A 24,518-nucleotide genomic window follows, 5' to 3' on the forward strand; every position below is an offset into this window, starting at 1 on the left:
TGAGGAGGGTAGGGATGGGTAACAGCTACTCAAAGCTCCAAAAGGGAGGAAATGGACAAAGTGCATATACGTGAGCAGCCTCTGAAGAAGTGTGTTATAAACCCTCAGATTAAAAGGTAGTGAAAAAGTTTAGTCTTATCAACATTTAATAAAATAGAAGACATCAAAATGTCTCACAAGAAGTAAAAGTATAATTTTGTGAAACTTTTGATTTCATTTTATACATATACCTGCCTGTAACGAATACAAATATAACAAATGATGGAAGGCCTATCATGTGCATGGCCTAGTAACAGAATAGCGGGAAAGAGAACCAAAAAGAAAAATCACTCTGCCTTTAGGGAAGTGACATTCCAGTGGGGTGTGTGTGTGTGTGTGTGTGTGTGTGTGTGTGTGTGTATGTGGACATACGTGTATATGTACTACATCATGAGATAAGACAGTATATCTTACACTGGGTCAAAAACATTTGAAAATTACTTCTTTCTCTTTGCAGGCAGATTCTTTACCTTCTGAGCCACCAGTGAAGCCCCTCTTTCTCTTAAGTGGTGCTATGTAAAACATGGTCTATGAACTGGTGCTAATTCACCAACTGTACTGGTCTATTATAAGTACAGAAATTCAGAGTAAGTATTCAGAAATTTTATAGCAACATCATCTTGCTGTGATATCCAATTTCATGATAATTTTGCTGCCTAATTATTTTCAAATTGAATTAAAAAAAGAATCAATCCATGATGGACTGGAAATAAGGAAAAAAAAAAAAACAACCTTCATCTTCACCAGAGATGGCTGGAGAAGCTATGAAGGACACACTGGGTGGGGGTCTGGGGAGCGGGTGTGCACACAGGACTTTACACAAGAACTGTCACCGCAGGGCACAGACAGAAGGAGTGATGCATTGGCAAGAGGACTGCAACAAGTAGGGAGAATAGTTCAGGTTTGTTCTCGTTCCATACACGTCAAATGGTTAAAATAACTCAATGCAAAGTAGAAAAGTGTTGGCACTGACAACGATGCTATATGGCTAAATTCAGAAGTGAAACAAAAAACACATTTCTCTTAAAGTAACATCAATGGCAGTCATACACAGGCATGCCTCTTTAATTTGCTTCACTTTTATTGTGCTTCACAGAGAGCAACAGCTTTGTGTTTTTTTACCAACTGAAGGTCTGTGGCACCTCTGCGAAGAGCAAGTCTATCAGCACCATTTTTCCAACAGCATTTGCTCATTTCATGACTCTGTGTAACATTCTGGTAATTCTAGCAATATTTCAAATCTTCTCACGGTGACCTGTGACGTTACTATCAGACTTGCTCTGGGGCACCACAAACTGCATCTGTGTAACATGGAAAACTTAATTGACCAATGTTGTGTGTATTCTGACTGCTCCACCGACTGGCCTTTCTCCCATCTCTCTTTCCTCCTTGAGCCTCCCTATTTCCTAAGACACAACAATGGGAATCAGGCCAGTTAATAACTACAGTGATCTCTAAATGTTCACAAAAAGAAGAGTCGCATGTCTCTCACTTTAAGTCAGAGGCAAGAAATGATTAAGCTCAGTGAGGAAGGCATGTTGAGAGCCACGATAAGCTGGAAGCGAGGCCTCTTGTGACAAACAGCCAAGTTGTGAAAGCAAAGGAAAACTTCCTGAAGGAAATTAAAAGTGCTACTTCAGTATACACACGAATGATAAGAAAGTGAAAGAGCCCTATTGCTGACTGATAGGGAGGAAGCTGCAGTGGTCTGGATAGAAGATCAAACCAGCCACAACCTTTCCTTAAGCCAAAGCCTGATCCAGAGCAAGGTCCTAACTCTCTTCAGTTCTAATAAGGCTGAGAGAGGTGAGGAAGCTGCGGAATTTCAGTCTGAAGCTAGCAGAGCTTGAAGGAAAGAAGCGCTCTCTATAATATACCAGTGCAAGGTGAAGCAGCAAGTGCTGATGTAGAAGCCGCAGCAAGTTTTATCCAGAAGATCCAGCTCCGATCATTAATGAAAGTGGCTACACTACACAGCACTAATGAAGATGAAACAGCTTTGAAAAAAAGAAAAAAACAGTTAGAAAAAGATGGCATTTAAGATTTTCATAGAGAAAAGTAGCCAACGCCTGGCTTCAAAGCTTCAGAAGAGAGACTTTCTTTCTAGGAGCTAAAGCAGCTGGTGACTGTAAGTGGAGGCTAATGATCATTTACCATTCTGAAAATCCTAGGGTCCTTCAGAATTATGCTAAATCAGCTCTGCCTGTGCTTTATCAATAGAACAACAAAGTCTAGAGGACAGCACATTTATTTACAGCACGTTGCACCAAATATTCTAAGCCCATTCTTGAGATCCATTCTTCAGCCATTCTCGAGAAAAAGATTCCTTTCAAAATATTACTATTCATTGACAGCACATCTGGTCACCCAAGAATTTTGATGGAGATGTACAATGAGATTAATGTTGCTTCCATAACACAGCATCCATTCTGCAGCCCACGCATCAAAGAGTCATTTTGACTTTCAAGTCTTATTATTTAAGACACACATTTCATAAGGTTAAAGCTGCCACAGACAGTGATTTCTGGGATGGATCTGGGCAAACTAAATTGGAAACCTCTGGAGATATTCACCATTCTAGATGCTGTTAAGAATATTCGTAATTCATGGAAAGAGGTCAAAACATCAACATTCAGAAGAGTTTGGAAGAAGCTGATTCCAATCCTCCTGGATGCCTCTGAGGGATTCAAACTTAGTGCAGGAAGTCACTGCAGATGCGGTGGAAAACAGCAAGGGAACTAGAATCAGAAGTGGAACCTGAAGATATTAAATTGCTGCAATCTTATGATAAAACATGAAGAGATAAGGAGCTGCTTCTTATAGATGAGCAAATAAGTGGCTTTTTGAGACAGGATCGGCTCCTGGTGAAGATGCTGTGGATATTGTTGAAGTGACAGTAAAGTATTATATATATTACATAAACTGAGTTGATAAAGCAGTGGCAGGGTTTGAGAGGATTGACTTCAATTTCAAAAAGGGTTCTACTGAGGTTAACATGCTATCAAACAGCATTGCATGGTACAGAGAAATTTATGGAAGGAAGAGACAACTGATGAGGCAAACTTCGCTGTTGTCTTATTTTAAGAAATTGCCACAGCCACCCCGGCCTTTACCATCAACCACCTGATGAGTCAGCACCCACCAACATCTCACTGAGGCAAGACCCTCCACCAGTACAAACACGATGATTTGCTGGAAGGCTCAGATGACAGCATTGTTAGCAAAAGTGCTTCTTAATGTATGTACATTGTTTTTTTTTAGACAAAATGCTCTTGCACACTTAAGACTATAGTCTACTACACTACAGTACAGTGTAAACATAATTTTCATATGCACTGGGAGACAAAAAAATTCCCTGTGACTCACTTTATTTTGATATTTGCTCTAATGCAGTGGTTTGGAACTGAACTCACAGTATCTCCAATGTAGACCTGTAAGGAACCACTTATATGTCTAATTACAAAACATCACAGCCACAAAGAATGTATCCTGATCATCTCTGTTTTAATAAAGCAATAAAAGCTATTATATTTTTCACTAAAATTTCACAGACTGTCATTTCATACAACATAGCTCAAAAAAAAAATTTTTTTTAATTTTAAAGTGGAAGAATCTTGCCAGCATACCAGGAAGAGTGGTAAAAATTGTGGGCTAGGGAATAGTTTCATGCAGAAACAAGACTATAATAATTTTAAAAACTAAACTGTTTGTCTAATAGGTAATTTCTATTGCTTTTCTATTTCAACTGAGTGGCAGTTACATTCTTAGCTGTATGATAAATAGAATGTCATCATTTTTTCCCTTTATAGCATACACGCCTCTAGCTATAATCAGCAGTACAGATATGTCTCCAGCTGTTGTAGGAAAAGAACAGAAAACCAGAGCCCTGAAATTATACAGTTGAAAGTATAAAATATATTCTTAACACTGTTAGTCACTGTTAAAAGCAATTACCCCAATACAAAATTAAAAGTTTTAAAAAAATAAGACATATGGAAACTGTGTACAATTAATGAAGACTGAGCCAAGTAATTGATCGAAGATTGAAGGCACAAGAAGGGGAAGACAGAGGATGAGACGGTTGAATGGCATCACCAACTCAATGGACATGAGTCTGAGCCAGCTCCAGGAGTTGGTGATGGACAGGGAAGCCTGGTGTGCTGCAGTACATGGGGTCACAAAGAGCTTGTCATGACTGAGCAACTGAACTGAACTGAGCCACGTAATAAGAGGTAATATAATGCTTTTCAAATTACTAATACTTCAGGTTTGTGTGACTAGCACTAATTGCTGCAATGGGAGATTTGATTAAGGGAGGGATGATGAAAATGAGGAAAGCAACACTCCCAACTCAGGGGGCCCAGGTTTGATCTCTGGTCAGGGAACTAGACTCCACATGCCACAAATAAAGATTCCATGTGCTGCAAATAAGACCTAGGGCAGACAGATAGATAACAAATAAATAAATAAAAGCAAAGCCAAAATTTATTTCCCAGCTCACGGGTTAGCAAACTATAGCCCATAAGCCAAATCTGGCCCTCTGCCTGTTTTTGTAAATAAAATTTCCCTGAACACAGTCACACTCATTCGTTTCTGTAATCCTCTAGGCTGCTTTCATGCTACAACAGCAGATTTGAACAGCTATAAACACAAAGCCTAAAATATTTACCATCCGGCCCTTTTACAGGAAAAGTTAGCAGACCTCTGCCCCAACCCCTTTCCTATTTGCACATTTTCTCACTGACAGAACAATATTTACTGACAATGTATAATATATCAGAGGGCTTTCCAGGTGGCTCAGTGGTAAAGAATCTGCCTCCCAATACAGGAGACACAGGAGATAAGGGTTTGATCCCTGGGTCAGGAAGATCCCTTGGAGTAGGAAATGGCAACCCACCATACCATTCTTGCCTTGGAGAATCCCATGGACAGAGCAGTCTGGCAGGTTACAGTCCAGGGGTCACAAAGAGTCAGACACAATCGTGCACTCACACACGCATAATATATCAGGCACTATTCTAAGGGAAGAGGGTACAGAAGCAAAGAAAAAGAAAGAAAAAAAGTAAATAAAAGGTTGGTGCTCTGATGAGGCATACATTCTAATGGCAAGAAACCATTAACAAATAAGTGGGTGAACTCTACAGTAACTCAGATGATGATAAAAATATGGGTAAAACAAAGCAGGTAGGATCACACTAGCTTACAACGTATCAGGAACTGGTTTACATGCTCTTAATGTATGAATACATTAATCTTTCACAACCCTTCTGACATGATATTCATGTCTCTCTTTTCTGTTTGGCTGTGCGGGGTCTTCACTGCAATTCTGAGGGCTTTTTGTAGCTGCAGCATATAGGCTTCTCGAGTTGTGGTATGTGGGCTTAGTTGCACCGTGGCATGTGGGATCTTAGTTCCCCGATCAGGGACTGAACCTCCATCCCCTGCACTGAGACACAGATTCTTAACCTATGGACAACAAGGGAGGTCCCTCATCTCTATGTTATAGGTGGTAAAACTGAGGCACAGAAAGGGTACCTGAGTCATACAGCTAGAAAACAGATTTGAAACCAGAGCCCATGATTTTAATTGCACAATCTGCTGGCTCTTTGTGCAGAAAGAGACTGAGAGGAAGCTACTATTTTAATATGATAATCAGGGAAGACCCCACTGACAGAATGATACTGAACTAAGCCCTTAAGAGGTCAAAGAGAAATTCATGTGAATATATAGGAAGAACTTCTAGGCTGCAACAATAGCCAGTGTGAAGGCCCTGAGGAAGGACAGTTTCATGTATTTGGTATTTGAGGCCCAGGTGGGGAGAGGGGAACCGAGAAGGGGAATTTTGTTGTTGTTTAGTCACTAAAGTCATGTCCAACTCTTATGTGACCCCATGGATGGTAGCCCCCCAGGCTCCTCTGTCCATGAGATTTCCAAGACAAGAATACTGGAGTGGGTTGGCATTTCCTTCTCCAGGGAATCTTCCCAACCTAGGGGTCAAACCTGTGTCTCCTTCATTGGCAGGCAGTGAGCCATTAGGGAAGCCCAAAGGGCAATTTACATAAAGTGAAAGGCACAGGGCTTAACTACATAGTTTGATGAGTTCTAAGGAGTGTATACACCTACGTAACACACACTCTAACAAGGTAACAACTTTCCTAACATCTTGTGTTTATTTTGATGGAAACGCTAATAAAATTTGATGAGTGTTTAGGAAAAATAAAGGACCCGAGTCGGTGGCCTAATCCATAGAGAGATGGATGGCCATTTAGTGAGGTGAACCACTTGCTCCCAAACTGAGCATGACAAGTAGTCCTTCCATCTACTAAAGGAAGGAAGCAAGAACTATAAAATGATCATCCAAGGAGAGTCATTCCCACCATCCTTTACACTAAAGCCTAATGAAATAGCCAGATCTTGTATATGAAAGCTGTGCATCATGGCAGATTACCCAAGAAAAACCCCCACCTCAGCATCAAGCACTCCCATAACACTCTTTTGTTTTTAAATCTCTACAACCAGGTACCATATGGACCACTGGTTATCTCGACAGACACTGCACTTGGCTAAAAAAAAAAAAAAGATGTCTTTGATAGTTAGGCTCACTTGATTAGGTCCATGAAATGCTGTTTCTGCCAGATGGAGTTTTTTTTAAAAATTAAGGTCCTGGGACTTATTTGGAGGTCCAGGTGTTAAGACTTCATGCTTCTTCTTGCAGGGGACATGGGTCTGATCCCTGACCAGGGAATTAAGATCCTGCATGCTACACAGTATGGCCAATAAATAAATAAGACACTATTTTAAAAAGAAGGTCCTGCTCTTAATAATAAGCTTCCATACCAAGCTTAGCTCAGATCATATATTCAATAAAAGTGAAAGTGAAGTGAATGAAAGTCACTCAGTTGTGTCTGACTCCTTGCGACCTCATGGACTATACAGTCCATGGAATTCTCCAGGCCAGAATAGTGGAGTGGGTAGCCTTCCCCTTCTCCAGGGGATCTTCCCAACCTAGGGATTAAACCCAGGTCCTGGCACTATAGGCAGATTCTTTACTAGCTGAGCCACAGGGAAGCCCTGTATTCAATAAAGATTTGATAAACAGATGAACAATCATTCACTATCAAACATCCATCAACACGAAATTATTCATTAATCACCACCAAATGTGCTATAGAGTATTGTATATTAAAGAACAGTACATTAATGGACTTGTTTGGCCAACCACTAACAAGGGTGGGACTGTATGATAAACAGCTCAGAGGCCTGCAGCAGCTCCCTATGGCTTTCAGGACAAGCTTAGGGCTTTTAGGATTTGATGAGCTCTTCTTCACTCTGGCTTCCCTGATGGTTCATTGTAAGGAATTTGCCTGCAATATGTTTTAGATCATCAGCACAGTTTTTTTTTAACTTACTTTTAATTGGAGGATAATTGCTTTACAATATTGTGTTGGTTTCTGCCATACAACAACATGAATCAGCCATGACTATACATATGTCCTCTCTCTCTTGAACCTCCCTTCCACCCCCCCTACCCATCTCACCCCTCAAGATTATCACAGTCAACCCAGATTTTTGTTTTCATTTTAATAAAAGTTCTGGCAATCCAACAGCTTTTGGGAGAGAGGGAATGGGGAGACAGAGAAGAAAAATGGAACAAATAAAATATGTTGAACTGTCTCAACGGGAATCTGAAAGCTTGCTTTCAGTATAGCTATAAGTTGAATGCCTAGGGTAGGGCTACCAAATAAGCAATATAATCAAGATTCTCCATACTTTATCTGGTATAACTACTGCCTCAAAATGACACGGCTAATCCATCCTTTCATTCATACACACATATATACACTTATTCAAAGGATACTGGTCACTCATCCATCATGTACCAGGAATTGTTCTAGGCACTGAGGAACTTTCATTCCAGTGGCCATCCCTGACTGCTACCTCTGCTTTCCAATAAAGTCCATCTCAAGCACCTGGTTAGGTGAGTCCACCTGCCAGACACACACATTTTCCTTAGCCAACTACAGCATTGGTCTTATTTTCAAGACGCAATCCCAAACTAGGGCATTCTACTTAACATAGTGATTGAGCTTAAAAACAAAGCAAAGGAATAATATACTTTTATAAATATAAAATATACTTTTTTACTATGTATTCAACAAAATATACTATTTTACATAATATAAAATATATAGTGTTTGTATATTTGATTAAGTATTAAACTATTTTTTTAATATGTAAAAGTATACTTTTTACATTCTTGCTGTTTAAACCATGTGCATTGAATGTCTTAATCTCAGGATACCTTCAAGTCCTGCCTTCTGCCAAATAGTGATAGACCATTAAAAATGTATTTCTCCTTATGAAATGCCCAGCTGTGTCTTGATTTCATTCTACTGATCTGTTAGAGGAAGCTAGGTTGGCTCCACTTCAAATGCCTGCTATCTAATCTCCGCAGGGCACTTAATGTTACTCAGTGATCCTTTATTTATCACTATTTCCTGCCCTATCACATTTCTCATACTGGCTGTCTCTCAAAATTCCTACCAGACTCTCCCCTAATCTATTCCTATTCCTCTCTACCCTTAATCTCAGTAGATTCCCTCATATCCTACCTTGCTGAGAATCCCAGGACACTCTCCTCTATCTAATTGTTCTATATACTCTCATTTGCTTGTTTCCTCTGTCATGGGAAAACTCTCCACCGTGTTCTCAATGACAGTCCAACCTTCTCACATTCACTCCCTCATTCCCTCATATCTTCAGTCTTTTGTATTCATCTGCTTCCTTCTGCTCAACCAATAAACATTTTAAAACCCTTCTAGACCTAAAAACAGCACTCAAAAAAGAACTCTCAAATTCTTCCCTGCCCTTCAGAAGCTACAGATCTAGCTCTGATTCTTCACCATTGTCCCAAGCCTTTCTCTACTTGGGGATAAGTCAATAGCTTAAGATTCTGTAAATAAAAAGAAACCAGCCAGATACAGAACTTCTGGGGTAGAAACCTGTTTTTAAAGCAGGGGTCCCAAACCTCCAGGATCTAATGCCTGATGATCCGAACTGGACCTGATGTAATAATAAAAATAGAAATAAAGTGCACAATAAATGTAATGCACTTGAATCATCTTGAAACCATCCCCCACCTCCCAGTCCGTGGAAAAATGGTCTTCCACATAACCTGATCCTGGTGCCAAAGAGGTTGGAGACCACTGTAAATGAGAGATAAGATGGCTGATATCTTTACATATATATATATTTTCTTATTTAGTAGAAATTTTATAATATTCTACTTCATCTTAGTATTACTTGGGCCTTTCACACAAAGTCAGAAAAGACTGTTGACCCTGGTCTCCTTCCACGTCGCTAGAGATGATGACGATGCCACGCAGTAACTGCGCTTTGCTGTGCTTTGTCGCTCAGTTGTGTCTGATTCTTTGTAACCCCATGGACTGCAGCCATTTTTAGGGATTGGAATGAAAACTGACCTTTTCCAGTCCTGTGGCCACTGCTGAGTTTTCCAAATTTGCTGGCAGATTGAGTGCAGTACTTTCACAGCATCATCTTTTAAGATTTGAACTAGCTCAACTGGAATTCTATCACCTCCACTAGCTTTGTTCGTAGTGATGCTTCCTAAGGCCCACTTGACTTCACATTCCAGGATGTCTGGCTCTAGGTGAGTGATCACACCATTGTGATTATCTGGGTCATGAAGATCTTTTTTGTATAGTTCTTCTGTGTATTATTGCCACCTCTTCTGCTTCTGTTAGCTCCATACCATTTCTGTCCTTTATTGAGCCCATCTTTGCATGAAAGGTTCCCTTGGTATCTCTGATTTTCTTGAAGAGATATCTAGTCTTTCCCATTCTGTTGTTTTCCTCTATTTCTTTGCACTGACCACTGAGGAAGGCTTTCTTATCTCTCCTTGCTATTCTTTGGAACTCTGCATTCAAATGGGTAAGCTGCTGCTGCTGCTGCTAAGTCGCTTCAGTCGTGTCCAACTCTGTGCGACCCCATAGATGGCAGCACACCAGGCTCCCCCATCCCTGGGATTCTCCAGGCAAGAACACTGGAGTGGGTTGCCATTTCCTTCTCCAATGCATGAAAGTGAAAAGTGAAAGTGAAGTCACTCAGTCGTGTCTGACTCTTCGCGACCCCATGGTCTGTAGCCCACCAGGCTCCTCCATCCATGGGATTCTCCAGGAAAGAGCACTGGAGTGGGGTGCCATCGCCCTCTCCTCAAATGGGTATATCTTTCCTTTTCTCCTTTGCTTTTCGCTTCTCTTCCGCACAACCGCACTCATCTCACATGCTAGCAAAGTAATGCTCAAAATTCTCCAAGCCAGGCTTCAGCAATATGTGAACCATGAACTTCCAGATGTTCAAGCTGGATTTAGAAAAGGCAGAGGAACCAGAGATCTAATTGCCAACATCCACTGGATCATGGAAAAAGCAAGAGAGTTCCAGAAAAACATCTATTTCTGCTTTATTGACTATGCCAAAGCCTTTGACTGTATGGATCACCACAAACTGGAAAATTCTGAAAGAGATGGGAATACCAGACCACCTGACCTGCCTCTTGAGAAACCTGTATGCAGGTCAGGAAGCAACAGTTAGAATTGGACATGGAACAACAGACTGGTTTCAAATGGGAATAGGTTTACGTCAGGGCTGTATACTGTCACCGTGCTTATTTAACTTCTATGCAGAGTACATCATGAGAAACACTGGGCTGGAAGAAGCACAAGCTGGAATCAAGATTGCTGGGAGAAATATCGATAACCTCAGATATGCAGATGACACCACCCTAATAGCAGAAAGCAAAGAAGAACTAAAGAGCCTCTTGATGAAAGTGAAAGAAGAGGGTGAAAAAGTTGGCTTACAGCTCAACATTCAGAAAACTAAGATCATGGCATCTGGTCCCATCACTTCATGGCAAATGGATGGGGAAACAGAGGAAACAATGGCTGACTTTATTTTTGGGGGCTCCAAAATTACTGCAGATGGTGACTGCAGCCATGAAATTAAAAGACGCTTCCTCCTTGGAAGAAAAGTTATCACCAACCTAGACAACATATTGAAAAGTAGAGACAATACTTTGCCAACAAAGGTCCATCTAGTCAAGGCTATGGTTTTTCTAGTAGTCATTTATGGATGTGAGAGATGGACTATAAAGAAAGCTGAGCACCAAAGAATTGATGCTTTTGAACTATGGTGTGGAAAAGACTCTTGAGAGTCCCTTGGACTGCAAGGAGATCCAAACAGTCCATCCTAAAGGAAATCAGTCCTGAATATTCATTGGAAGGACTGATGCTGAAGCTGAAACTGCAATACTTTGGCCACCTGATGCAAAGAACTGACTCACTGGAAAAGACCCTGATGCTGGGAAAGATTGAAGGCGGGAGGAGAAGGGGACGATAGAGGATGAGATGGCTGGATGGTATCACCAACTCAATGGACATGAGTTTGAGTAAACTCTGGGAGCTGGTGATGGACAGGGAGGCCTGGCGTGCTGCAGTAAATGAGGTCACAAAGAGTCAGACACGACTGAGCAACTGAACTGAACTACACTGGAGTGTAGCCCCCCAGACACCTCTGTCCATAGGGATTCTCCAGGCAAGAATACTGGAACAGGTTGCCAGGTCCTCCTCCAGGAGATCTTCCCAACCCAGGGATCAAACCCACGTCTCCTGCATTGCAGGTGGATTCTTACCATCTGAGCCACCAGGGAAGCCCAAGAATACTGGAGTGGGTAACCTATCCCTTCTCCAAGGGATCTTCCTGATCCGGGAATTGAACCACGGTGTCCTGCATTGCAGGTGGATTCTTTCCCAACTGAGCTACCAGGGAAGCCCTAACCAGCTCTAAATTCCGCTTCCTGCAGGGATGGGTAGTTTTATTAGCAGACTGCACAATGTATCACAGTGTATCACAAAGATCTGCCAGAAAATTCCGCCATAAATTCCTGGAATACACAGTCAGTCCAAAGTACTACAGAGCTTTGAGTGTCAAAACCACTCAGCTGAACAAGGCTTATGGGGAAAATAAAGGCTAGGCAGGAGCAGGGTAGCCAAGGCAAGTGTCAGGTAAAAAACACACTACAGATCAACATATTACAGGACTTTAAATTTTCCAAATGTGGAATGGGTTAGACAGTTTACAGGTGGTGGACTTGGGTGAAAATGGTGTGTCAGAAGCCCCCTCCTAAAAAGTGCTGCTCTCATATTTGTGTTAATTTATCCAACACTTTTTGACCTCATGACTCATGAAATGACTGAGACAACTGTTAACTGCAGAAGCAAAACCACCAACACTAATTCAGCTAATTTACAGATTTCCTTTGGTGATTTAAAGAAGATTCCAAAGTAAGTATAGCTTGATTTTTGAGGCTCATCTGTATCAAAGCTCAGCTATAATTGGTGGGATGGGTTGAAGTGTCTCTACCCCAAATTCCTATGTTGAAGTTCTAGCCCCCAGCACCTTAGCACCTCATTCGGAGAGAAGGTCTATATGGAGATAATGAAGGTAAATGGAATCATTCAAGTGGGTCCTTTTTCATTCTGACTGGCATCTTCATAAAAAAGGGCAATTTGGACAGAGAGACATGCATAATGGCAGGTGATGTGAAAACACAAGGAGAAGACAGTCATCTATAGGTCAAGGAGAGCAGTCTGGAACAGATCCCGTATTCAGAGGACTCCCACTCTGCCCACATTCTCATTTTGGGACTTTCAGCCTGCAGAACTGTGAAAATGAATTTCTGTTGCTGAAGCCACCCAGTTTGGTTGGCTTACTCTATCACAGCAGCCTTAAGCAACTATCTCAAGTGGTGAGGCCTAGCATGAGATGCTGGACTATGGCAGTAGCAACTGACCAACAGCCAGGGTAAGCAGACACAGGATTACAAAGGTACAGGGCTTCCTAGGAGGCAGAGTTTAGAATGCAGCTGGCATGAAAAATCCAGCTACATCTCTGTATATGAGTGAGTTTTCTAAGGCCACGAGGTGCTGGCCACGTTCTGCTCTTTTCTGTGAAAACATTCAACAACAGTCTTTATGACCCAGTAATGAGCATGATACACAAATTCAATTAGATGCAGCATACTCAGCAATTGCAGTAACATAACAAATATTTACAGAGTAATTGCTTGCTCTCAGATTCAAATTCTATTCCTCCTGAGAGACCCAGCAACAATCTGCAGGGAACATCCATAAGTCTTTTGAAATTACAGAAGTATCAAGTATACATGATTTTTTTCTTATACTTTCTTATACTCCTCCTCCCCAAGTAAGATTTAGGCATTCCCATAAATCTGAAAAAAGATGCACAACCAACTCCCCTGAATATTCAACACTGACTTTAAACACAAGAAACAAAACTGCCCCCCAAATCTAAGGCAAAATTATGGCAATAATATGTTCTCAGTGTTTGCTCAGGGAGAGGTCTATGCTAGGATCCTGACAGAGGACATGTGGATACATAACACGTACATCCAAACAATCTAGGATTGAGGAATAGTTTTGTATCAACAAAGAAACTGCTTAATAAAATCATCAATTTAAAGGTATAATAAGGTGACTCATGCCCAGCAAGAATTAGGTCCCCTCCCATCTCTTCTGCTGCCAGCTCTCAATTACTTGAAGTCACTTTCACAAGAGCCAACACGCCGTATGAAGGAATGCTGTGCCTCTCCACCAGGTTGGAGGCCTTCCTCCAAATAGGAAAATCATATTAGTCCAGGGGCATCACAGGTTCACTTACAAACTTAGATCCTAGCAGATAGCTACATTCTAGATTGAAAGTCCCTCCTGAGCTTCAACTATGAGACAAGGCTCCAATTAGGCAGCACAGATAGAACCACGTTGGCTTGAAAAGAAACATACATGTCATCCTGCTTATGCAAAGAATAATTTCTACAGCATTGTGGTAAAAAGCCTTTTAATATTTAAAATTATTACTAAGTCACTGGGCTATCAAGGATTTCCAGAAGTTGTCCAATTTTCTGCTTCCAAATAAGACAAAGAGACTTATTTTAATTTGGAGATAAACCAACTAACATCTTCAAGTCAGGGTCACCCTTCTGGCTGTGCAGGTTGTGTCCTGTACAGGGTTCTCTGTCCCAGTGAATGGAGGCTGAACCCCAGCCTGTTCCAGCCCAGGTGCTACATTCGCCTGGAGGACAGCCATTTCCTAACTGCACAAAAGCTCTTTAAGACCAGTGCCACATTCACCTTCTGCAGGGGTACCCTTGGGTATAAGTCTAGAATCACTGCAGTGAAAAGCAGTGGTTTTAAACACATTTAGTTCAGGAAGTGACATAGTCGGTGTGCCTGGAATTTAGAGAATAAAAAGCAGTGGCAGGTAGCACTAGTGGTAAAGAACCTGCCTGCCAATGCAGGAGACTCGGGTTCCATCCCTGGGTTGGGAAGATCGCCTAGAGGAGGGTGTGGCAACCCACTCTAGTATTCTTGTCCAGAGAATCCTAGGGACAGAGGAGCCTGGCAGGTTATGGTCCACAGAGTTACAAAGAGTCGGACATGACTGAAGCAACTTAGCATGCACACATGCAAAATGAGGAGGCGTTGGTCTGGGCCATGACCTGCAAGTCATGTGGGCCATTTTGAGAATTTAAAGATTATCCTACATCCAGAGGGATGATACTAAATGGTCTTAAGCATGGGGGTGACCTGATACGATTTGTGTTTCTGAAACAAATCTCTCTCGCTCCACAGGGAGCCAGAGAGGGTGTGGGAAGGTCCAGGTGAGAACTGGTGGATGGATCAAGTGATGACAGAAAACTGGACAAACTATACTGGGAGACTGAATTGACAGGACTTTGGGAATGATTAGATGGAGGCTGAAAGTATGAGAGAAAAGGAAAAATGTCCTGGATGATGTACAAAAAACTGGGCAGATGATGGATGTCATATATAAAGAACACTGTGAGGAGTAAGTTTGACAGGTTATGGTCATAGGTTCAGTTTTAGAGATTTCCATAAAGCAGTGGGTGAATATGCTAGTAAATGCTAGTCTTCAAGTAAGACACTTACATGTGTTTAAAATAAAATCTGAGAAATACAGTGTCAACCATGGTTTTGGAAGTATTCTGGGCTGAATATAAGGTTATAGTTCTCAAATTCTTGTCTATGACCACATTCCTGACCCCACCTCAGGGTATTTTTGGTTTGACCACTTGCTCCGAGGGTAAAGAAATATCTGAAGAAAAAGGGGGAAAGACAGCCCACTTGTAGGCATTCTAGGTCACGTAACATGCTGATGGCCATCCCCTTCTCTGTCTTGCCTCCACAACTTGTCCCAGTCCTCATCTGTGGATTACTGATAAATCAAGACACCAAATTCATGAAGAATAGTGTCTCAGGGTATGGTTCCCAACCCAGACAGCATCAGCAAAACTTGGGAACAGAAATGAAAATACTCAGGCCCCAGCCCTGACCCACGAAATCAGAAACACTGAAGGTGGACCTGAACAATCTATACTTTAAGCAGGCCTCCAGGTGATTCTAAAGCACATTCAAGCTTAAGAACCACTGACAAAATCCAATCAGATTTCCCACAACTGTTTGCTTCCTAAATTCCATAATTCTATTTCGTGCTACAATTTCCTCGGTGCTCCAAAATTATAGTCAACATCTAAGTAAGACTCCTTCTCTCTTTTGGGTCCCACACTATCTCCCTCAAGGTGTCCAGACACCCAGTTTTGCCTCCACTAACCTGAACCCTACCTACATCTTCAAGTCCACTGCTGGTGGCGCTGCCCTCCTGCTCTGAGCTCTCTCACTTCATTCCAGCTGGGCCACTCAGAATGTTGCTTTGTATTACACACTACGTTAGCACCTTCCTACTGGGATCCTGCCTTTTTTTTTTTAACTCAGCATAGTGTCTGATATAAAGAGAAAACCTAATCAAATCTAAATGGTTGTTACAGATCAGTGTTCCTCAAGGTGGAATCTATTGGCACGTGTATGTTGGTTGAGAGGACAGGGTCTCAGCCCCATTTCTAGTCTATTAAACTAGCAACTTCTACACACCGGGGCCTGCAACTTCAGTGCACACTGAAATTCCATCGCCCCTGCTGTAGATGAGATTCAACTTGTTAACTACAGGCTTAGAAGAACTGCTTCTTGAGTACAGAACACTTAATGAATCCCTGAACTAAAATGAAACGAAATAACAAGAGCTTATCTTGTTCCTAACCTGTGGTCCACACCGTAAATGTATTCTTCAAACCATAAAGTTTTAAAACAATGATAATCACACTTTATCCTCAACAAATACTGTGAAATAATTTCTTACCAGGGTCTCTTCCCCAGCCTACACTTACGGAACTGACTTTTCAGTCCTAATGAATTTTATTTTTTAATTGTTGGTCCAGATACCAGAGCTTTAAGACCACTTAGAAAATATCTTTTTCATCTAGAAGTATTCATTTGTAAATTGTTAATGTAAGCTTCAACAGAATGTAAACACTGAATTTTAAGTGTAAAAAGAAAATACCAAAATAGCTGTCAAAAAGCAAATGACATTATTTATAACTAGTGGCACATCTTCTCACAGCCAAAAATATTTCCTGGCTTTAGTTATGAAAGTTAAATTTAGTTCCCCACAACCAACTGCCCCACCACTCCCTCCTATCAAGTGGGTACATGAGCTTCACCCTTGATCTCCCCAACACCCCCCAAATGCCTGCAGACTGACAAATCCATGGTCAAAACAGTTGCTACAGAGCATGTTATATAACAGAAGCAGAAGGAAAAGACATGTGATTTTTAATAGCATTGTAAGAGAAGTAGCTATGAAACAGAAAATGACAAGCTCTTCTCTAGAATTAGCTTGGGTCTTTCTTAAAACAATCTGTGTTCATCTTTATTTTGTCAAACACATGCAAATCCTTTGCTTTTAAACTGTACTAATTCAATTTTTACTATCCCTTTCTTAACTGAGGTAGGAAGTGGAAAACAGACATACACATCTGAAATCTACAAAAATTAATAGCCTTGGGGGTTCTGATGTATGTTAACTTTTATTTTTTAAAAATTGCTAAATTCCATTTCTGAGATGTGTTTTAAAAGAATTTTAATAGTTGTTCATGGACAGAACCTATTTTGGGTCATTCTGGCTAGCAGGAAAATGTTTCTTTTTTTTAATTGATACACAATTTAAATAAAGTAAAAGTAATCCTTTTTAGGTACACAGCTCAGGTTATTTTAAATGTTCATAATCATTAATTTTTTTAATTTTTATTTTACTGAAATACAGTTGACTTACAATGTTTCAGATAAACAGCAAAGGTACTGTTATGTATGTTTTCTTTTTCAGATTCTTTTCCATTATAGGTTATTACAAGATATTGAATATAGTTTCCTATGCTAAACAGGTCTTTTATTATTTATTTATTTTATATATAGTAGTGTGTATCTGTTAATCCCGAACTCTTAATTTATCCCTCCCCCATCCTCTTTCCCCTTTGGTAATGTAAATTGGTTTTCTACGTTGATGAGTCTATTTCTGTTTTGTAAATAAGCTCCTTTGTATCTTTTTTTAAGATTCCACATATAAGTGACATCATATGATTATTTGTCTTTCTCTGACTTACTTCACTTCATACTATAATCTTTAGGTCTATTCTGTTGCTGCAAATGGAATTTTCATTCTCTTTTATGGTTAACTAATATTCCATTGCATATATACCACATCTTCTTTAGCCATCCATCTGTCCGTGGACATTTAGGTTGTTTCCATGCCTTGGCTCCTGTACATAATGCTACTATGAACACTGGAGTGCATGAATCTTTTTGCAATTCAATGAGTTTTGAAAAATGCATGCAGTTGTGTAACTACCACCAAAACAGTATGGAGCTGTGTTGCCACAGGTAGCTAGTGAGCCCTTGAAACATAGCTGGCGCAAAATCAGAGATGTAAAATATAAGACTTCAAAGATTTGGTTTTTAAAAATGCAAATGCATAGATCTTATTTATATATGGTGAAATTATAATATTTTTCATATACTGGGTTAAATATAGTACAGTTTAATTCTACCTTTTCCCCCCCTTTTTAATGTATTTATAAGAAAATTAAAAGTAACTGGCTATCATTTGTGGCTCAAGTCACATTTTTATTGGACAATGCTGATACAGTAATGGATTATTTCTGTTCCCCAAAGAACGCCCTCGGTCTCCTTACAACACATACCATTTCCACTTTCCTGGCTTCTAATAATGACTGATTTCCATCCCTAAAGTTTTGCGTTTAAAAACAATGGGTTGGTCAAAAAGTTTATTCATGTTTTTCCCTAGTATCTAACGGAAAAACTAGAATGAACTTTTTGGCCAATGCCAAATTTCCTTTTTGTGTTCTCCATAATTATCTCATGATGTTTTTAGAGCTTTTAAAAACAAACTACTTTTAAAATTAAAAGATTTGAAAAAAATCTTACCTGATAATTTCCCATAATTTTAATTAACCAATATCCTTTTCATTAACCAGTTCCAAAGCCAGCAGGCCACGACAAATGCATTCTGGGTAACAAACCATCTTCCAGAAGGAGATGTGCACAAGTGGTTCATAACTGAATGGAGACCATTGTGCAGACACACAACAGCATCCATTCACAGATGTTGCTGGAGATCTGAGCCAGAGGTGAAGAACCTCCCATAGCATAATTGTATTCAGCCTCAGGAAAGTGGAGAGAAAGGCTTAACTGTGCTAAGAAAATATTGGACAAAAATGTAAGGCACTGAATGGGTAAATCATTTAAAGGTGGGAGGAGGAAGAGAGACAGAAGTGGGGGCTACAGGGAGTATCTACCGGTGGGAACTCTGCAGTGGCTGATGATAATGGCCAAAGAGATATAGAGAGACATCCAGTCCACTACCCACCCCAGACCCCACTGTTCCCGTTCTGCTTTTCTTCTGATTCCCTTCAAATTAAACTGAAGTTAATTAGTATTTATAGCAGGCTTTCACACTTCCTGCTCCTATTCACATTCATGATTCGTTCCTTCTTCAGACACTGTACACCATCTTTCTGATTTTCCAGAATATAAGAACAACATTGTAGATGAGCTCCTATCCATGTTTTCTCCCATTGAGTTACTTAGAGTGCCAGTCTATCTGCCTCTGAACTCTTCGGGTCCTTCTGGATAATCAACCTTAGGCACATCTCCTTAGACTTCTATCCCTGGCTCCCACCTCTTCTCCTTTCCTTTGCAATCTTTTAGAGAATGTGAACAAAGGCCTTTGCATGTTGAACATTTTACTGCTAGTCCTTTAAGGAAAGGTGGTAAAATGCTAACTAGGTTCTTTGTGCTGGGGTTTCTTTTCCCCTCTGAGATAATTAAAAGTACCAGTGGAGAATTCCCTGGTGGTCCAGTGGTGAAGACTCTGCTTTCACTGCCATGTTGTTGATGTTGTTCAGTTGCTAAGGACTGTAGCCCGTCGGGCTCCTCTGCCCATGGAATTCTCCAGGCAAGAATACTGGATTGGGTTGCCATTTCCTTCAATTCCCCAACCCAGGGATTGAACCCAGGTCTTCTGCTTTGCTGGTGGATTCTTTACTAATGGACCAGGTTCAATACCTGATTGGAGAACTAAGATCCCACAAGCTGTGTGGTGTGGTCAAAAAAATAAATAAAAGCACCTGCAGAGATTATATCTTCCCACCTTTCCCTCATAGATTTCTTGTGGAAATTTCCACCAAAGGGACTCTACCCGTCCAAAGCAGATGACACTCATTTTACCAGTGCTTAGCCCCAAAAGATCCTTCTGCGTATTTCCACCCCAAGTGAAAAATGCACTAGAAATGGAAAAGTCTTCAGGGTGGCTCCCATGTTAGTGACACCCTGGGAAAGGAGGGTTACCCATGACTACCAGAATCCCAGAGGGGTTCACAGATCTGCCACCATGCTGGCAGATGCAGACACTACCCAGAATGACAGACAGGGACCTGCCTTGTTCTCCTGGAGGCTCCGGTTCACTTGGGGGAAGACATTCAGAAAACCAAGTATGACTATTAAATGTACACATGAATGGGCAATGGGTTTATTTTTGAAATTTTAAAATAAAACCGAAACATTTTGCCCATAGGGGCAATGCCAAAGAAAGAGGAAGATGTTTCAGGTTCCTCAATTATGAATGAAAACAACCATCTGCCATACATCCCATTATATATATAATATCTAATCATTATAAAAACTCTGCAAGGAAGATATTACTATCTCTAGTTTATGGATGAAGCAAAGCTGGGTTAAAAATTACTTAGATGCTGCTAGAAGTGGCCTGGAACTTGGTAGGCTCTCAACTGGAAATGTACACAGTTGTTTATTTTCAAAATATTGAAAAATAGAGGGCATATTTTAACAGAGAGGTAGGAAAGGACTATAGGTTCTCTGCATCTGGTGTTACACAAGGCACTATCAGTCTTGGCCCGAAGTAGGTATGAGCCTTGACATTAAGGAATAAAACAAGAAAAGTTATACATTTATGTTTGGCAATTGTACAAATGATTTGCACTGAGTTCTCACTCAATAAATAAAAAAGCTGATGCTATCATGTAACAGCCTGGCTACAGGACATTGGGGAATTCAAGCCACAAATGGGGTTAATAACTGCAATGCCTACTAGAAAGGGATGCTGTAAAGACTGAATGAGACAATCTATACTCAAAGTGTTCATACTGTCTGCAATATTTCAAAATACTTCAACGTGAACAAGTTAGCAAAGCTGATAATTATTTTTAACCTGTACTCTAGGGCAGTTGGCATTTGAAGAACTAATCAAAAGCTCATATAGTTGACTATAAAGTCAACTATAGTTCTCTTTGGTGAAAACTACAGGGTTTTTATTTAGCATTAATGGCTGTCGCACATGATTTTTCATCAACCAAATGATCTTCATGATGGACTCTAAGTACTGTACAGACATTCCCACTCTTGCATAAACTGAATTTAAGACTCTATGCAAACCAGTTGTCAAAATCTTTCAAAACAGTGCCCTGGATGGGCTTCCTTGGTGGTTCACTGGTAAAGAATCTGCCTGCCAATGAGACACCAGTTCAATCCCTGGTCTGGGAAGATCCCACATGTCTCAGAGCAATTAAGCCCATGCATCACAAAAACTGAGCCTCTGCTCTAGAACCCAGGAACCACAACTACTGAAGGCCAAATGCCCTAGAGTCCATGTTCCAAAACAAAAAAAGCCACCCCCGTGAGAAGCCCACGCAATCCAACTAGAGAAAAGCCCGCACGGCAATTAAGACCCAGCACAGCCTAAATATGTAATTTTTTTTTTTAAAAGCAAAACAGTGTACTCATCTAAAGATTCCCACTAGTCCTGTTTCTAGACACTTCGAAGGAAATTTTGCCCCTCAATCCTAACAAGAAAGTTAACTAAATCCCAACAGATTAGCTAGAGTATTGTTCCATTTGGCTCTAACAAAACTTTCTTTCAGAGTGTTATCCAAATGAACAAGAGGACAGACCACAGGAAGTTCCAGAGTAGCTCTGTCCAAAAGAACTTTCTACAATGGCAGAATATATATATATATATATATATATTTTTTTTTTTTTTGCCCAGCACAATAAGGTAGGCCAGAAGCTACTAAGATTCATTTCAGTTCAGCCACTCAGTCGTGTCCGACTCTTTGTGACCCCATGGACTGCAGCACATCAGGCTTCCCTGTCCCTCACCAACTCCCAGAGCTTGCTCAAACTCATGTCCATGGAGTCGGTGATGCCATCCAATCACTTCATCCTCTGTTCTCCTCTTCTCCTCCTGCCTTCAATCTTTCAGCATCAGGGTCTTTTCCAATGAGTCAGTTATTTGCATCAGGTGGCCAAAGTATTGGAGTTTCAGTTTCAGCATCAGCCCTTCCAATGAATATTCAGGACTGATTTCCTTTAATATTGACTGATTTGATCTCCTCGTCCAAAGGACTCTCAACAGTCTTCTCCAACACCACAGCTGAAAAGCATCAATTCTTTGGCACTCACCTTTCCTCGTGGTCCAACTCTCACATCCATATATGACTACTGGAAAAACCATACCCTTCACTAGATGGACCTTTGTTGGCGAAGTACTGTCTCTACTTTTCAATATGCTGTCTAGGTTGGTCATAGGTTTTCTTCCAAAGGAGCTAGCATCTTTTAACTTCATGGTTGCAGTGACCATCTGCAGTGATTTTGGAGCCCAAGAAAATAGTCTCACTGTTTCCACTGTTTCCCCATCTATTTGCTAGGAAGTGATGGGACTGGATGCCATGATCTTCATTTTCTGAATGTTGAATTTTAAGCCAGCTTTTTCACTCTGCTCTTTAACTGTCATCAAGAGGCTTTTTAGTTCCTCTTTACTCTCTGCCATAAGGGTGGTGTCATCTGTATATCTGAGGTTACTGATATTTCTCCTGGCAATCTTGATCCTGGCTTGTGCTTCATTCAGCCCAGCATTTCACATGATATACTCTGCATATAAGTTAAATAAGCAAGGTGACAATATACAGTCTTGATGTACTCCTTTCCCAATTTTGAACCAGTCTGTTGTTCCATGTCGGTTCTAACTGTTGCTTCTTGACCTGCATACAAATTTCTCAGGAGGCAGTTAAGGTGGTCTGGTATTCTCATCTCTTTAAGAACTTTCCACAGTTTGTTTTGATCCACACAGTCAAAGGCTTTAGTATAGTCAATGAAGCAGAAGTAGATGTTTTTTTCTGGAATTATCTTGGTTTTTCTATGATCCAATAGGATGTTGGATCAATTTGATATCTGGTTCCTCTGCATTTTCTAAATCCAGCCTGAATATCTGAAACTTCTCGGTTCACATACTGCTGAAGCCTCACTTGGAGAATTTTGAGCATTACTTTGCTAGCATGTGAGCTTGCTATAAGGTAGCAATAAGGAGACCTACAGTTCTCATTGCTATTGTTAGTTACAGGTAGTCACTGAGCACTTGAAATGTGATGAGAATGACCGAAGAAGCATTTTTATAAGTTTAATTTTAATGGTCACATGTGGCTACCCTGTTGCACAGCACAGTTCTGGGGCTTAGAAAACAAGACTGTATGATGTTTTTGTGCCTGCCATTAAACACTTGTATCTGTGGCAGAAATTCAATCTAAGAGTTGCTTTCATGGCAATACTGGTTGGTGAAGTTGTGGGAGAGGAGACCTATAGTTCTCACCACTGTTATTGTCGACTAACAATATTCAATATTTATGATGTATAAACAGATTCCTTGAAGTTGGTACCCAGTAGCAGCAGCCTGGCTCTAGGGGACCTCTGGACTTTGGAGGCAGAACTGGGTAATATAAACTGCAAAAGCTAAGACTGGGGTGAAAATACACAACTCAAAGGACTGTCTTGCAAATTAAATGACCACACCTGTGAAAGCACCACTGAACTTTGCTAACACCAAAATGCTATTTTCACCACCATCCTTCTTTAATTAAGTACATGAGCTTTAATAAGGCTTTATCTGTTTGGGAATGGACATATAAATAGAACGTAGGAAATTATACCCATCCTCTCCCTAATCCCTCAAGTAATTTCAGCTAAGAATTCGATCTGGAAAAAGGATATCTTTGTCACAATAGTTCTTATAACCAAAATAAACCATGGGGACGTCCTCTTTTCTAAAGAGCATGAACTGTAGTCCATTTAAGTTATATTTATGTAGTCCAAGTAAATCTATATGTTGGTTTTTGTCTCTGAAGGTAAAACAATACATTAATATGTAAAACCACATTATAGCAGCACAAGATAAATAAAACAAATTCAGGACAGTGTTCCCGGGAGATGTGGGGAAAGATGAGGATCAGGGAAGGAATACAATGGGACTTAAGTTTCATCTCCAACATTTCATTCCTTTTCACAAAAACAATGGGTCAAATATGCCAAAATGTTGACCTGACCAAACTTAGTTGTAAGTATTATAGGTATTAAATCATTGACTATAGTCTTATCTATTATTTTTCAAAAATTTATTTTGACCTAATTTTAGATGTACAGAGAAGCTGCAAATACAGTATCCATGTATCTTCACCGTACTTCCCTTAATGTTAACATCTTACGCATCCATAGTACAATAATCAGACCAGAAATTTAGCTTTGGGACAACACCATTAACTAAAATTAAAAACATAATGAAGTCTCCCCAGGTTTCCCACTCATGTCCTTTTCCCATTCTGATAATACCATCTAGTTATTTCTCTCGAGTCTTCTGCAGCTTCTCAGTCTTTCCTTGCCCTCATGGCCTTGACACTGGTTATTTTGTTGAGTGTCTCAAAAATGAAGTGTGTCTGATACTGTCTCATTATTAGGCTGTGATTACACATTATGGGCAAGACTACCACAAAAATGAAGCTATGTCCTTAGTGTACCATATCACAGGTTTGTGATATCTTTTTATACTGTCAAAATATTTCATAATTTCAAAGATGAAAAATCTGTAGCTATATTAGTCTTGGTTCTCCAGAG

General features: G+C 40.4%; 1 protein-coding gene across 31 annotated transcripts in view; it reads right to left on the reverse strand.

Annotated features, from left to right (window-relative positions):
* Positions 1-24,518, reverse strand: part of PPFIBP1 (PPFIA binding protein 1) — a 203,192-nt gene that overhangs the window by 84,207 nt on the left and 94,467 nt on the right. The window lies entirely within an intron of this gene.

The sequence above is a fragment of the Ovis canadensis genome, chromosome 3, assembly GCF_042477335.2.
Source record: "Ovis canadensis isolate MfBH-ARS-UI-01 breed Bighorn chromosome 3, ARS-UI_OviCan_v2, whole genome shotgun sequence".
Lineage (NCBI taxonomy): Eukaryota > Metazoa > Chordata > Mammalia > Artiodactyla > Bovidae > Ovis > Ovis canadensis.